The following is a 17231-nucleotide window of genomic DNA, read 5'->3' as shown; positions in this document are numbered from 1 at the left end:
CAAATTATAAAGTAAAAGGTGAAATCTTTGATCTTCTTATGTTGTTCATTTAATATTTGTGGAATATTAAGTTGCCAACCAAACTCATTACTTTTTATCATTTGAAACGCCAATTTATCTGTTCTAATTTTATGCAGACAGTTTTTTTTTGTCTGGCTGAGCAGGTGTCACTTCAGTCCTGCCCTTGAAGCACACAAAGCGATGTTGATGAAATGAACCACGTCATGTTTTTACTAATCCACTGATCACAGCAGGACTCTTTTTCTTAGACTATTTTAGAAATTAGTTCATTTTTATTCTGCTGAGTTTGATTAAACAGCGAAGCGGCGTGTTACGGTGCAATTTTCTGACTTGATCTTGATTGATGGAGGAGCTCACGTTGCAGTAAAGGCCAAGCTGTCGCTCATACAGACGCCAATTCAAACGTGTGCCTGCTTGCAGGCTCGCTAAAACAAACATACAAACGGCAACCTTAAAGTGACCCGGGGACGGTGTTTGTGTGTGTGTTACAAGACAAAACGATGGACACTAAGTTGTCTAAAAGCCCTGCTGGGAGTCAGCGGAGCGCTCAGCCATGTAATGCTGCTAGTACCACTTCCAACAACATATACACACAAATGCACCTACTGTACCAACACAAGTCTGAACATACAGCTCATATTTTTACTTCACACAAATTGTGAGCTCAGACACACACTCAGCGCCATTACTACGGCGCTTTCACAGCATATTATTAGCATCCCATTACAGCGCGGCAATCATTTGTCCTCCCTCTCTTCTGTCGGGCCTCTTATTTGATAAAGAGGAAGCAAATGCGGCACTCGACTAATGGGTGACTCATTCAGATTTTCTGCCACGTGTCACATTAATGTTTGTACTTAGAAGCCGTCTCACTGTAATGTTCATTTAACACTGCCATTATACTGTCTTTTGTGTTGTTTTGTAGTGCATTGTGTTTTTCTATCAACATCTTAAGCTATTGTTTTATATCAGGTGCAAAATACTGGAGTAGTTGAGCAGCAGTGCCCCGAAAACATCCTTCTTAGAGACGGATAATGTTTTTTTCTGTTTTTAGATGACATGCTAGAGTGAGCAGAGAAAGGAGATGTAGGAGAGCAGAAATGATTCGGTGCACATGCGATGACATCTTGAGGAGATAAGTTTTCCTACAAAGAAAAAAAAGGGACCGGTTCTTGAATGGAACATGCTTTCAAAGAAAAGTATGACTGATTGACGATTATGTTTTCCCACCTTTCAGCGCGTGCTTTCAACACACGCGTGTGCTGGATGGCCGACGGATGACCTCGCAAAAAAAGCTGTGATTGGCGGATGTGTGAAGCGTTTGGATGTTTTGACACGTAGTCGGACGCGTTTGTCAAGCTGAAATCTACGAGTTTCTTATTGCCCTGACACCATAATAACCACTCATCAGGAAAAAGACCCTATTACACGTCCAGTAAATGCACTCCATGGAGAGATTTGTGCACAAGCAAACATCTGCAGACTGATTTCCATTCATAAGTATTCACAATTCCTAAAGAGCCATATGCTCGGTTTGCCACGAGCCCCCCTGCAGCAGACTGTGTGATGTCGACTGAAGCCACCTACAGTAGCTCACTGCTTTGAGGCCGTCGCTCGCATACATGCTCTTTCATGTTTGTTTGTTTGTGCACGTACTGTATTTCGATGCTTTCATATATCCTGCCTCTTTTTTTCCCCTCTGCTTCCGTACACAATTAAAAATGGATGAGAACTTTATTCAGTGTGAGGCGTTTCACTCTGCCAGCCAACCGTGCGTGGCGTTGCAATGGATGAGCTGTGTGTGATGTGTGTGTGTGTGTGTGTGTGTGTGAGCGGGTTGGTTTCCTCCTGAGCCGGTGGGGGGTGATGAGACAAATGGATGTGGGGTTACCGATGGGTTAAACCAGTCTACTGTCAGGTCAGACAGAGTTCAGCAGCTCAGAAGCTACTAGAAGACATAAGTGGAGCTCAGGTAGACGGGACCATCGCTGTGGTTTAGTCAGACAAGACCGCTGAGGTGGAGTTCCCCCACTGAGACCGAGAATTAGACGAGAGGATACTGGGGTTTAGGGGATCGCAATTAAATCCGTGGGAAATCTAATCCTTTGGAAATGAAAGTATAAAGATAAGAGCTCCCTTCAGGAACGGGAAAACAAAGTGAAATCTTGTACTTTACCAGCGTGACATTACTCTCTCTTCACTATGGGAACCTGTGTTGAAGAAGTGAAGTCAAGATACTACTCTGCCTCGATGAGAAAAGATGTTCAACCCTATATTTTTTGCTCCCTTCACTCTCCCTCACTTCTTCACTTCAGTTTTTGAAATTGAGAACAGACAAACTGCTAGCTGTAGCACCTTTTTTTTTTTTTTACAGTGGTGCTTGAAGGGAAATAAAAAATGTGCTAGTACTCTTAAAGTCAGCAACCTGCACTGCGTGCATGTGGAGTATTTAGGGCCAAGAATTATTGGAAAATTTACTCAAGTACTGTACTTAAGTTAAGTGCCATAAAAATTAAATAAGAGTAGAATGGACATTGAACTGTTTGCTGTGGTAATTTGACTAGTACATACAAAAGAAAATGGCTATTTTTTTGTTAGCTGTTATGGCGACAACACGCCTCAGTTGGGTCGTAAGGTGTGTTGCTTCGCCGCTAAGCTGGGTCACAGAGCCGAATCAACATCTGTTAAGGACAATCCATACTGTCTTTCTTACAGTACTTACTTGTAAAAGCAAGAGTTGGCATACAGCAGAGCTACAGCTGCTAATGTAGCACAAACACACACACTGTTTGTCGGCCAATTGCTATCGTTAATCCGGGCAAACAGAGTATCGTTACGCCGGGCAGACACACAGCGGACAACCTGCTAAGCTAAATGTGCGGTGGAGACTTTTACTGGTAAAGTGGCTGCATGTCCTCGACACTACACGCAGCATCGAAGTTATCTATCTGCTAAGTTAACGAACTGGAGACAGTGAACGCAGCATATGCTTCCATACGGGTGAACTGGGGACTCCGTTGTCTGTTGTGCTCATACACTGCACCTGGTGCACCGCTGCATGCGAGGCACAAATCTTGTCAGTTAACGGTTAATAATCGGTTAACGAGGGTCGGTTATCGGTTAAGAACATTTTTAAAAATTAGCGTCCCTAGTACACATAAAAATGTGTACTTTATACTTCTACTGCACTATTTTGATGGCAAAGTTTCTCCCCTACATTTGTTTGAAAGTTTTAGCTGCTACTTACTCAACAGATTCAGATTATTATTGATACAAAATATAATCAACTAATTAAATTATTATATATTATTATAGATTAAACTACCCAGCAGTATATAAAGTGATTAAAATGAGCTCTGCCTTAATGAGCTCCAAATTTATTTTTTGTGCATTTTTTTTTTATTATTATCCAGTAATATAGTATACATGATTCTGAAATGGGTCATTCTGCACAATGAGTACTTTTACTTTTGGTACTTTAAGTATATCTGGATGCTAATACATTTGTATTTTTTTATGCTGTGGTATTTACATTTACTTAAGTAAAAGATCTGAATACTTCTTCCAGCACTAACATTGGGTAAGTAAGTAATTTAGTAAATAATTACATTACAGTAATGTATTAATTACTCATCAGCCAAAGTTTCATTACTTGTTACATTACTTTCTGTTACTTTGCCTTTAAACAACTCCACCACACCCACAGTAAGTTATAAAAGTTTGCCAAAGAATTTCTCAGAGCTTCCTTTCAACTCATATCTTGTTTGTATATTATGCTAATTGTCACAGTATACTGTTTTTCAATTAGTATACAAGAAGTCAATGTGCTTCACTGTTTCTTATTAACATTAAATGATGACACTTGTGTGCTGACACACATCAATCAAGCTGCTACCGACTTTGGAAAGCTGCTGCCAATTAAACTTCACAAAAAGAAAGCAAAATGTTTTTCCGAAGATTTTTAAACTTTTGTTCCCAGAAATCTTCTTCTGGAGTTGTCTCATCACCATCCGCAATTTGTTTTGATAGAAATCCATTTTTACACATCAAAAGAATAAAGCTGCAGCTCATTCACAATGCAGCAGCCAGAAATCTCAACGCATACACAAAGCAAACGGAAAAAGTTTTCTATTTTCTTTGGCTTATGATAACTTAGTGTATGTCTGTGGTTTATGTGTATGTGGTTCATTGGAAGTTCTGCTATTGTTTAATTTGCTTGTATTTTAAATGTCATATGCTTCTGTGTATGTTACGTTTTGCTTTATGCATTTAACCATAAAGCTTTCTGAATACACTCCATACTCCTACATTACATTAGTATGTCGTATGGGCTTTAATGATGTAGCTTGTGACCCTCATCGCAATTCTTTTGTTTTTCTTTCTGGGCTACTATGATATATATGTACATATATAAATACATGTGTAACACCAACAGCAGCTATTTCAATATGTGTTATCTGTTTGTGTTGTTGTAGTATACCGGCTTTTTCTATTTGATTGGACTGATGGCTCATTGATTGAACCGGTGCCTGGTATATTTAAGTGACCTGCAACCATGAATCTGTAAAGGCTGATGAAAAACTGAGGGACAGAAACACTTGCTATTGATTTCAATCTTACTTTTTGTGCACCTGCAGTAAAGCAGCTGGATGGAAAAATATTTTGATCTCACAGTATGACACTTTTTTTAAGGCGAGACAGAAAAAAAACATTTCATGCACTGGTCAATTTTGAGATTTTTTGGGGCTATTTTGCTTTCATGTCTTCTTTCAGACTAGTGGAAAGAAAACATTTATTTATTTTACACTTTGTATCTTTAAAGGACGTTTTCTCAAAATGAGTTTTTTCACATACTGTGAGACAGAAATCTCCACTTCAGTAGCACTTACATACACCACACTTTCTAGTTTCATTCATCTATATTCTGAAGGTTTTTACAGATACATTCATCGCCTGATTTATACAACATTTTATTCCTAAAAACATGTCGAAAATGGATTTATTATGGCTGACACATTATTTTCTGATTTATGGAGTGATATATAGAGATATCCAAACTCCCCTACGTAAAAACCTTTGACTCTAATATGTCAACAAAATGAAACAAGAATTTTGAACCTGGCTTTATCAAATGTTCAGATTTCTGTTGGAGACGTGTAACCATGGTAACTAGCATCAACCTCACGTGACCAAAACGACGGTTTGAGAGAATCAATTTCTGAATTAATTTTAAATATATATTACATTTCTGCTAATAGATCCCCCAAAATGTTACACACTGACCCTTTAATTTAATGACGTTTCATGGTGATATCTATTTAATTTTTAATTATTCTCCCGTTAAGGTGCTTGCTTTCTATTTCGCGTTAAGGTACCTTTTCGGTTGTTAAGTCTACTACCTACGCACCAAATACTCGAGACATTCTGTTGAATTCCCTTTGCTATAAGTACTGACATTTTATTTTTTGAAAAACAAGAATAGGCAATCTTCTAGACTATATTTAATGTTTCACTGTGACAGTAAGGGTGTCTTAATGGCTATCCGCATGTCACTCACTGCTGTGTAACGAGTAGCCTACAATTAGCGGCCCTGAGGCCTGGACTCTGGAGATGGACAAATATGGAGAACAGATTACCAGCCGAGAGGGGAGGCGAGGCAATGAGAGACAGGCAGCCAGAAGGATATAGCGTGATAGATAGAGGGCATAGAACGATGAAATATGCATCAGGGCTCGCGTTAAATTTTAATCCAGACTGTTGACTAGAGGTTGACCCCGTTGTGACCCAACACTTGCGGGAGTGAAAATATCCGCCAAGGGAGGCGCAGGGGGCGGCGGCGGGTGCAGGAGCAGGGTGAGGAAATTGTGAGGAAGAATGGAGTAATGACTGGCTGGCTGGAGGTGTAGACGGGTAATTTTATCTGTCTGAGTGCCTGAGCATCCCCTAACGACATAAGAAGCAGGGAAAATCTGTAAGAGACTTTTTCAGAAAGAAAAATCACTTTTCCACCTTTTTATACTGTATCTGAACAGAAGATGTGCCACAGTTCTCCTCTAAAAATACGCCTTAACAACATATAACTTCAGAAATGTGCAGGAGTGTGTACTCAGAGGAGGCTTTGGGGCGTTAAAGTGAAATCCTGGAAGAAAATGCCAAAGAAAAGTCACATGTATTTTTCTCTTAGAGTAGTTCAAAGGGAACATGAACAATTCTCTTCCAAAGCTTGAAAACAGCACTAAGACTTTAATCTGTTGTGTTATAACAAAAAAGCCTTTATGCACACACACAAAAAAAGCTTTATCCCTTTGTGCGTATAGTATGCAGAATATTTGACCATATCCCCGAAGATCAGCCTGTCACGGTGAATGGCTTTGGGGAAAAAGATGTTCATATTTGCAGACACTGATTGAACTGCACAGGATGATAAAGCTAACTTATGGAAATTATGTTTATATTTGCCTTTAATGTTTTTATTCAGTAAGTTGTTGCTGATGCTTGAACTTGTGTCCTTTATTCCCTTGATATTCATTATCGCCGTTTAATCAGGTTGTTTGTGTTTCTGTAATTATACTGTATGTGAGTGTTTGCAGGCATAACAAAGTGGTGTGCAGTCATTAAGCATACTGTAAAGCGATGGTTCCCAACCTTTACTGTGATGTAGCCCCAAAGACCCATCAGATGAGCTCAAGTGGCCCTTTATCATATTCCAAATGTGCACTCTAATGGATTTAAACTGCGTGCTATTTAAAATTATTATAAAAGTGCATATTGTTACAGTAGTTTTTTCCAATTGAATTGAATTGCAAATGTGTAGATTGCTTTTTTCAAGTTTGCATACCACTTCAAAGTGGCAGACGCTGGACATTTCAGCTCTTTATTCATTACTTTAATGTATTTTTATTCACTAACTATAATTGTTTCAAACATTTATCCATTACTTTTAGCAAACGGTTCCAACTGTTTAGCTAATTGGTTATATCTAATTTAAATTGGTAATTTAATATATTTAGCCATTACCTTGTTTCAACTGTTAATTCATTACTTTTCGCTTTCTATTTGTATTAATTACTTTGAGCCAACTGATTCAACTGTTTAGCTATATGAGTAGTAGTAGTTTCTTTTATCTAAATATACTGACTGTTTATTCATCACTTTCTCAACAGTTTCCCCACATTTAGCTCTATGTTTCACCTTCTCTTCCAGCTTGCTAATTAGTTTTCAAGTAAAATGTGGTGTTAATGTGTTTAAGGTCTTATTGATAACATTTTTATGTAGACAAATATTGTTTTTTTATATAATACATCCAAAGAGCTTTTAGAAAGGTGCTGAATAAAAGTATGGCTTTTCCTGAAAAAAAATGTATAATTGTGATGAAATGAATGTTTTGTTTATCTCTGAAGATATCTGACATTTGGTTCCCACTTCTAACAAGGCTTGAGCCATTAGTAAAACGACATTGGTATCACGTGGTATCACGTGGTATCTCTGGGTCATCAGCTAGTGTGAAAAAAAACGGATAAATGGCTGAGATTGACGTTAAGTGTCTGGCAACGACTTGTTGTGAAGTGAATGCAATGGAACAGGGGAGGGCAAATGCAACATCTAGAGGCTAAATGTTATCATTAGCACCTTTTAATTGACTCAGGTTTTTGGAAGATCGCCTATACTGTATGTGCTGTGCAGTTAGCGTATCGTAGCTAGCTTCTGGTTATATTGAGTCAAGTCATGATGTCACCTTTGGGTTCACCTCTGTTCCACTTTTGTCCATACACTTTCTTCTAAAGTAATTTTTTCATTTTTTTTAAGCTGCAAAATTTGGTCCTCTCTGTCTTGCTGTTATTACAGACATGTCTGATCTAACTGCTGGTCCTTCACTTGCAAATGGATTCACCTCTTTTGCCGAGCTGGTGACGTTTAACCCGCAAAGGGAAATGGTGTCCGTGAAAGGCTCCTAAAAAACAGATGTATTGAATAATAAAAAAAAATACCATCCTTGTCAAAACATATAAAGTGTGCCGCACAACATACTGTTGAGAAAGCCTCTGTTCCCAAGCTGGATTTATAGTTATTAGCATTGTTACAAATGTCAATGGGATTTTGAATGAGGTTTTCTATACTTCTGGAAGAGAATCTGTCTCATTTTGACTCTCTATTGCCAATATACTAAAGATCAGCATCACACCAATTTGTAATCATATTTGGCTGTTTATTTTCCTCCTTAACACAAATACGCAGATAGATTATTTTGTAAAAATACAATCATATTTTCTTTTTTCAAATTAGCTTTCCACCCTGGTTGGAAATCACTGCTGTATACTGTATGTGTTTTTTTCATATTAAAGGTCTGTGTGCATCCCTGTGTGTGTGTGTGTGTGTGTGTGTGTGTGTGTGTATATATAGGTGTGTGTGCACCTACCCACGGCTTTAACCACTCCCTCAACCTCTAGTGCACCCACCCGTGGCCTCATTAATAACCCTTGCGTTTGCTGAATGGGGCTCCGGCGATCTACTGCGGTCTATTGCAGTGTTGTTTTTGTTTGGCCCTGGTCACAGTGATTCCTGGGAGATGGCAGCATCATAAATCTACAGCTTATTCATGGAGCTAACCTGACCTTTACAGCAACACCGAGAACAGAGGGAGAGGCAGAGAGAGAGAGAGAGAGAGACGGAAACCAAGGGAGAATAGTAGAAAAGGCCAGGGGAAAGAGAAAAAAAACGGAGAGCGGGTGGTTAGAGGGTTTAAAGGTAGAGCTGAAGGGATGAGAATGATAAGGAGGAGGAAGGAGAGGTATAAGGGGAGGGGAAGGTGGTGGAAGAACAAAGCACGGCAAAGGAATGGACAATAAACAGAGGCAGCTGGTGGAGATGTGAATGATTGAAGAAACTAGAATTACAGCCAACCGGTCAAGTTACAGTTTACATCCATATCTGTCGAGACTCAGTGATGAATTTGAATGAATTTAATAAAAGGTATTATAGTTTTTCTCGATTGCTAACACATTAACACTGCACTATATTCAGTTTTAAAAGTTTCCTTCATCTCCTGGTGTTTTTATATCTGGTATATTTTTTGTACTTTGTATTACTAACTAGTGCCTTTTTACTAACATGTTTTGCACTATGGAACTGTGATGCTGGAAACTTGAATTTCCCTCGGGATCAATAGAGTTACTATCTATCTATCTATCTATCCATCTATCTATCTATCTAAAATGACACATAAAGCACAGTTATTGAAACTGACCCTCAGAGAGCAAAAACCTCAGCTCAAGTCTCCAAAACTCTAAACATATTTCCTGCTTAGTACCCAATTTTCAATTCAACATATCAATAAATACGTTTTGTATTGTATTATTGTACTGTATATCATCTATTCAGATAACCTAGCCCTATATTCATTTCTTTCTCACTGTGCAATATCATTTTCCACTTGTGCAATTTTGTTAGTAGTCTGTTTATCGTCAATACTGTATATACTGCTCCTATTTTTATACTTCCTTCTATTTAAATGGTTCGTATGTTGTTACACTTTGTTTAGCTTTTTTTTTGTACTGTGTTAGCTGATGCTTCTTGTTTTTTGCACTATCCCCTTTGCTGCTGTACACTGCAAATTTCCCCACTGCGGGACTAATAAATGAATATCTTATCTTATCTTATATGTGTGCTGTCCATGGTGCTGATTTTCTGTGTGTTAACGGTCTGAGGTGCTGATTTACTGTCTATAAACAACCACAATACAACCACTAACTTTACTTCAGTGGACATGCAGCTAAATCCAGGCAAGCAAAGCACAATAAGCAATATAACCACATAAAAAAATTGCACACATAGCTACATGGACAAATCAACCAACAGTAAAGCCACAGAGAGAGAAGGGGATGTGTATTACACTCACCCTATTGAAGATTGAAGGCCATTCTGCTGTCTGTCATGGTGGCGAAATTGTCAATAACCAAGTCTAGAATTTCCCCTCTGGCTTTTAGGTCCTCCACAACAGGAGTCATTGGTTATTTTGGCTAGGTTGACTAGTTCACAGATGTTCCTCAGATACGTTTTTATCCAGGCAAAAGGAGAGAATCCTTGTCAAAAGGAAAACTATCAAAACAGCCGTTGAAGTTAAGCTAGCTAGCTAACGTTAGCCACTCAGTGCAGTGAATACTTTACCAAAATCCCTCCTTTTTTCCTCTTCATATGCAGCTCTAGTTTTGGTGTTGGCCTGTCGTCAGATTTAAGCTTTTAAATTGCTGCTGTAGTGGTCTTTTAGCAAAATAGTTTCTACTAAAAACTCCAAATCTCCACCCTCTGTAAACCATACCTGCACCTGTTGCTAGGTTACTAACGGTTATATCGTTACGACGTTGGTGCGATTTGATTGGCTTAAAGCCAAAGGGCGTAGTCTCATCTGATTGGTTAATCCCTAAAACAAATTTCATGGAGTGATGATGATGCAATATAGTGTTTCACCACACATCTAGAGGGGCGCTGTTTCACCCATTGTAAAATACTCAATGAGAATGGGTAATTACAATGTTCGTCATAAAACAAAAGTTCATAATTTGACTTTTTTTACAGGAAATTTTTCGAAATACTATACTGTGACTTTTTTCATGAAATTTATTGACATACTATACTTTGACTTTTTTTTTAAGAAATTTGTGGACATACTATAATATGATTTTTTTTCAGGAAATTTTTCGACAAACTATAATATGACTTTTTTTCAGGGTATTTTTCGACATACAATATAGTATGACTTTTAAAAAAAAAAAAATTCAAAATATGACTTTTCTTAATAAAATATTTCGACATACTATACTATGACTTTTTTATGAAATTTCTTGACATGCTATACTATGAGTGTTTTTCATGAAGTAACTTTTGTGAACAAATATAATTAATGAAACGTTAATTTAAAGTTCTCTGAATCTGCTCTTTTGATTTACAGAATATGATTTTACATCGCAAAGACTTCCATAAGAATTAAATGTTCAGACGAAGGCTGGGATATTTGTAAATTATAAAAATAATTATTTAGCTATTGCAAGTTTTATCTTTAAGCTTTTTGGGCGTTATCTATAGCAATAATAATCGGCCAAAATTATGTAAAATTGCATTGTTTTAATTAAAAAATCTTCAAATTTTCTCTCTATCCTGCTGCATACTATATACGAGTGTCCTGACTGGGACACTGCTCCTAAAACGTTAATGATACCCTACTGTAGGCTACAAATAACACAGAAATGTGTGTAATATGTAGACATTTTTCTGACTGGCTCATTGATATAAGATACGATAGAACTTTATTAATCCCGAAATACCAGAGATTGCTCAAAAATTACAACAATGTAGGAATAAAACCCACAGTTTAATAAATATAAAGTATATAGGAAGTAATACTAACACCAGTGCAAAATAGAAAAGCAATAAGAGTAAAATATAAAGTAAATTAAGTGAACTAAAATAGAAAAGTAAATTATAACAATTATGGAATAAAAAACACACTGTAAAAAATATAAAGTAAACACCAGTGTCTAATAGAATACAAATTAAACAATAAAAATAATAGTAAGAAAAATAAGATGAATGCCTGTGGTATTACTGGCATGTGCTACCGGTTTAATACAGTTTTTCCCCCCATATCATTTTTATACGTATCTAAGCTTAAAAAAACTCCACAGATCTTCTATCAGTCTGTTGTATCCGGCACTCTGTTCATCACAGTGGTGGCATCCAGGCTTAGAGGTCAGCAGTGTCGACGAGCTGTTAAGGACGGCCAGCTTGTTGATTCAGGTTGGACAGTGTGGAGGCAACATTGGCGGAGAGGAGGAGGAAAAGGGACAAAATGAAAGCCATCTTGGATAACTTTTCTCGCCCTTTCTACAGCGAGCTGTGGCAGATTGGCAGCAGGATGAAGGACATGATCAAAGTCTGGGAGTTATTCCTCATCCGAGTCAAGGGTGTGAGGATAGAGGATTTCGTTTGCTGTACAGATTGTGAAGCCCCTTGAGGTAAATTTTTGATTTGTGATATAGGGATATATATCAATAGCATAGCTTTGACTTGACTTTGCCAAGATTTGTGTCTCTCATTCTGCTGTTTGTAGTGTGTAAGTTTATTGAGAGAAACAGAAACAGATGCTTTGTCCAAAAATCCCATTTCAATCGCAATTCAATATCTCACCAAATGAGAAATATGGTCACAATCTCCCCTTCTGTTCCTGACTCATGGTGTTGAATGTTGGCCAGAAAAGTGTTTTTGCAGAGCATTATGATGTCACAGTGAAGCCGACCTTTGACCTTTTGGATATAAAATTAGTGAGCAACTCCGGCGTCTGAATAGTGAAGCCAATGAGGAAGTGACTCAAACTTTCATTCTTTCTAATAGCCAGCAGGGGGCGACTCCTGGTTGCAAATCGAAGTCTGATTGTATAGAAGTCTATGAGAAATGAGCCTACTTTTCACTTGATTTATTACCTCAGTAAACATTGTAAACATGAGTTTATGGTCTCAATCGCTAGTTTCAAGTCTTCTTCAATACAGCATGATGTTCATTTAGTAAATGATGGTCCCATTTAGAGTCAGATAGACCATAAAGCAGGGTATGCTTTAGGGCGTGGCTACCTTGTGATTGACAGGTCGCTACCTAAGTGTTGTCCAGTCTGGGAGTTGTCCATGTTTTCATAGTGTGTTTTCACTTCATGAAAGTTAATTGTAACATTTTGGTCGACTAAAAATGTCTTATTCAGCATTCAGTTGTTCTTAGCTCCAGCCTCTTGTGTCACTTGTGGTTGCAAAAAAACAAGATGGCGACGTCCAAAATGCCGAACTCAAGGCTTCAAAACAGCAGTCCACAAACCCATGGGTGACGTCACGGTGACTATACGTCCACTTCTTATATACAGTCTATGTATAAAATGTCATCACTTCATTATTTTGTCCTATTAGACATTTGTGTGAAAGTTAGTTATAATCAGTGTATGAATTCTTGAGTTATAACCAAAAACGTGTTTTGTGAGGTCACAGTGACCTTTGACCACCAATTCTTAATCTAAGGTTGAGTCCTCCTAATACATCCTTGAGTCCAAGTGGACGCTTGTGCCAAAGTTGAAGAAATTCACTCCAGGCGTTCCTGAGATATCGCTTTCACAAGGATACGGAAGGACAGACGGACGGACAACTTGAAAATGTAATGCCTCCGGCCACGGCTGTCGCCGGCTTGGAGGCATAAAAAGGAAATTTAGTGGAGAATAGGAGGGTGAAGAGAGAGACAATGGCAGTCAGATGGAGGTGGTGGGACCAAGAGGTTATTACTGGATGAAAGCAATCAATGAGTGTGAAGGGAAGGAGGAATCGAGAGACAGGGAGATGGAGAATTGCATGCCCGTGTGTGTGCGTATTATTCATGTGTGTCTCAGTCGATGGAGCCCATCTCTCCCGGACCTCCGTCACCTGTCGAGTCTTTAATAAAGTCTCCATGTTGGGGGTTTCGTTTGCTCCCAGAAGGCGCCGCATCTCTCTACATGAGCTGTCTCACACCTGGCCAACAAAAGTAAAATGTGCTTTGAGAGCAGCCCCATGTGTACGGCGTATATAGCTTTTAAGTGGGTGTTTGTTTTGTGTCTGTGAGTCAGTGATGCAGCTGTCAGTGCATGTGCAGCGCGGGGTTTTAACAGGACACAAAGGGAGAGAGGGGAATGGAAATTGTGATTATCCTCCTCATCATTAGTTCACTTGTTCTTTCAGGTTTTTGTCACTTCTTTGTCAAGTCAAGTTTATTTGTATGTGGCACAAAATCAAAACATTTTAAAAAACCCTTGATACAAATAATGAACAGTTGGATTCGCTTCTTGGAAATAGTAGTGTTCATCAGGGAATTGTGTTGTTTATCTGTGGAATGATAACAATGACAATTGATCAACCAGTGGCATTGTTGATGAAAGAATTTGATATGGTTGAAAGCTCTGGAACCATGATTATTTCATCAATATCAAAACAGTGTGTGATATTTCAGGGATCTATTAGCAGAAATTGAATATAATATTCAGAACTATGTTTTTCATTAGTGTAAACTCACCTGAAACTAAAAATCGTTGTGTTTTTGTTGGCTTAGAATGAGCCCTTCATATCTACATAGGGAGCGGGTCCTCTTCACAGAGTCCGGCATGTTGCCCAGAACAGACAAACCAAACACTGACTCTAGAGAGACTTTCACGTTTTTACGTTACCTGAAGGCCACTGTACTGTAGTTCTTCTTATGAAACTGCGGTAACGTGAGCTGCAGAGTGCTAAACCGTGGTAACACCAGCCGCCGTCTGACTTCCGTTGCCCCTGAAGAAGTGTCTTTATGGTAAGGATGTCCTCTAAGCGAGGCGAACGGCGTTACCATGGTTTTGTACTTGGCAGCTCACATTATTGCAGTCTTGGAAAGGGAGGAGTGAGCGGAAGGGTACTCAGTTGGTTGCAATCTGCAACCACACCAAATCCTACACTGTACCTTTAAATATCAACAATGATATGACAAAGAGTTTCAGGAAAAAATTTAAAAATGTTTGTGGAGTGAAGACAGTCTCAAGTAAATATTATATTATTTACACACAGACAAACACTTGTGAAACACTTAAAGGGATAGTTTGGGTGTTTTGAAGTGGGGTTGTATGAGGTACTTATCCATAATCAGTGTATTAACTACAGTAGATGACGGTCGGCACGCCCCCCAGCATCGAGAAACAGACAGGAGCACCGACAATGGAGCAAAGCAATACAGTGCTGTGGCCGGGAACATCAGAAAAACGTATTTTAGCCAACAAAGAAAATCAATATCCTTTTAAGTGTACGCTAGATTTATAGTATTTTCACTGCTTTATCTTGCCTTCAAATAGCCCTTTCCTTCTCCTTTCAGACGGGGATCTGAAATGAAAGTGAAACTTATCAATGCTCTTTTCAAAGCCAGCAGGCTCAGATGACAAAAACTGTATAGATACGTTTCACTTTCAGTTCAGTTCTCCATCAGAAAATATTCTAAATATACCGTACACTTTAACGGATATCAATTTTTTTAGGTGGGCCTTTCTTTTAGGTGGCTAAAATATGTTATTCTGCCGTCCCCATCCACAGGACTGAATGGCTTTGCTCCGGTGCCGGGGCTCCCGTCTGTTTCTCGATGCTGGAGGCACATCAACCATCATATATTTTAAGTAATACACTGACTATGGATAAGTATCTCATACAATCCCACTTCAAAACACCCAAACTATCCCTTTAAATATACTGTATCAGAGGTGGATAATCACCATATTTCAAATGTAATCATTCAATGCAAATGTGGTTACATTTATGCAAAACAAAAACACAAATAAAGTAAACCAGAATAGTTGTGTACAACAACATAGCCTTATACAACCCCACTATAATTACATCCTCCATCTTTATGTTGTTACAACCTTATTCTGAAAAGCATTGCCAGTTATAGTCTTATCTAACATTGCCACTTTCAAATCTAAATTAAAAGCTCTCTTATTTTCCTGTGCATTTAATTGATTAATTTTCTCCGCTGCACTTTTATTTCCTTTATTACATTTGGGTTGACTTATTATTGCACCGAAAGTGTATTACTTTTCTATTATTGTGTTGTCAAACTTTATTTAATTTCATTTTAAATGACTGTAATTGAAAAATGTCTCCATTGTGTTTGTTTCTAAAGCATTTCTTTGTCTTATACAAAGCACTATACAAATTAACTTCCTTAGTAATTGATTCAAGTTAGTTCGTTCAATTTTCAAACCCTAACATAACATGAATATCTCAAATGTGCAACAACCTGTCCACATTTCCCAAATGTTTCCTCGGTAATATGCTCCTGGAAAATGCTCCAAACACAACCCTACTCTGTTAGCGTGTCTCATTACGATTTAAATGATACGCTAACCATAATTGCTTTGGCAATATTGTTTCTGAACTTTCATTCCAATTGAGCTCATTAAACTGAAATTGCATAGAGATAGAGGTTGATTTGTGAGGTTGCAGTATGGCGGACTGAGAACTCCATTCCTATGGAAACTGCTCTCCTCATTGGTATTCTGCACCTGTCTGCCACACAGACCCATCGTACATCCAACGAGTAAAAAAAAAACCCCCGGACCATTAATGGCTCCACTGCTGTAGAGCTAAACCACACAGACACACACACACACTCACACACACACACTGTCTTTAACATTCCCCAGATGAAACACCACTACATACAGTAAGCCAATTAGCTGTTACACCATTAGGTTCAATATCAAGTTAGCCAAGGAAGGAGTCATTAAGTGGTCTGCGCCGTGCAACTGAGGACGTAGTTGTTATAGTCATTCACCAGGAAAATGTGAACTCCAGTGTTTGTTTTCAAGTTGTGTTTATGGCGAAAGACCCCGGTTTTTGGTCTGAGGATTATTTTCTCTCGGGCTGTTGTCTCGGGGATCTGGCTGTAATTTCAGCGAAATTAAACGATTTGGAAACTCGAATGAGATCCCAACAGACTGCCAGAAAAAAATCAATTGAACGGTCGAGGCTGTGCTATAAGGCAGAAAGTGTACACACACACATGCGCATACAAAACACACAGACATTCATGAATACACACGCACACTTTACAAACATAAAAACACCCAGGATTACCCCAAACACACACACACACACACACCCTCAGACCCTCGTATCCTTCCAGAACAATTATAGGCAATCTTTCTGGGAAAATGCCTCCATCTATACAGGCGATGTTCAGAGAGGGAAAATAAGAAAGAAAACAAATATTCTTCAAACTGTCCTCAGCAGAAAAACTGCAGCATTGGTCATTTAATCAAAAAACCTACCGACTTCAACAACATTCAACATTTTGGGAAATACTCTTATTTGATTTCTTTCCAAGAGTGACGATACCACTCTTGTGTCTGTGCATGTGGCATTTGTGTGACGCTCCACTACGGTCACAGTTTTTAACACATGGTTTAATGTTGTGAATTCAAACAAAACTACTTGGTTATGTTTAGGAAAACATTGTGATTTTGGTTAAAATTGTACGCAAGTTAAGCAGTCAACGTAAATAAGTCAACTTTTGGTTCCTCACAGGACACAAACAGCGGTCTCCTGGGTGAAAGTCACGTGTTTGTTTGACACATCCATCCATCCTTTCCCCCTCCCTACACGGACTTTGCTGCTCTTCCTCCGGAGCAC

At 38.5% G+C, this 17231-nt stretch overlaps 1 protein-coding gene across 1 annotated transcript in view; it reads right to left on the bottom strand.

Annotated features, from left to right (window-relative positions):
* The window catches only part of hs6st1a (heparan sulfate 6-O-sulfotransferase 1a), a 166207-nt gene extending 155865 nt beyond the window's left edge, over positions 1 to 10342 (bottom strand). Inside the window, exon 1 of the mRNA XM_037796646.1 lies at positions 9917 to 10342. The gene's annotated coding sequence lies outside the window, so the exon portion shown is untranslated. The remainder of the gene's footprint in view (positions 1 to 9916) is intronic.
* Between the last annotated feature and the right edge of the window lie 6889 nt (positions 10343 to 17231).

Source organism: Sebastes umbrosus, chromosome 16 (genome assembly GCF_015220745.1).
Source record: "Sebastes umbrosus isolate fSebUmb1 chromosome 16, fSebUmb1.pri, whole genome shotgun sequence".
Lineage (NCBI taxonomy): Eukaryota > Metazoa > Chordata > Actinopteri > Perciformes > Sebastidae > Sebastes > Sebastes umbrosus.
The sequence above is the reverse complement of the archived record's forward strand: the minus strand, read 5'-3'. Positions and strand labels throughout refer to the sequence as shown.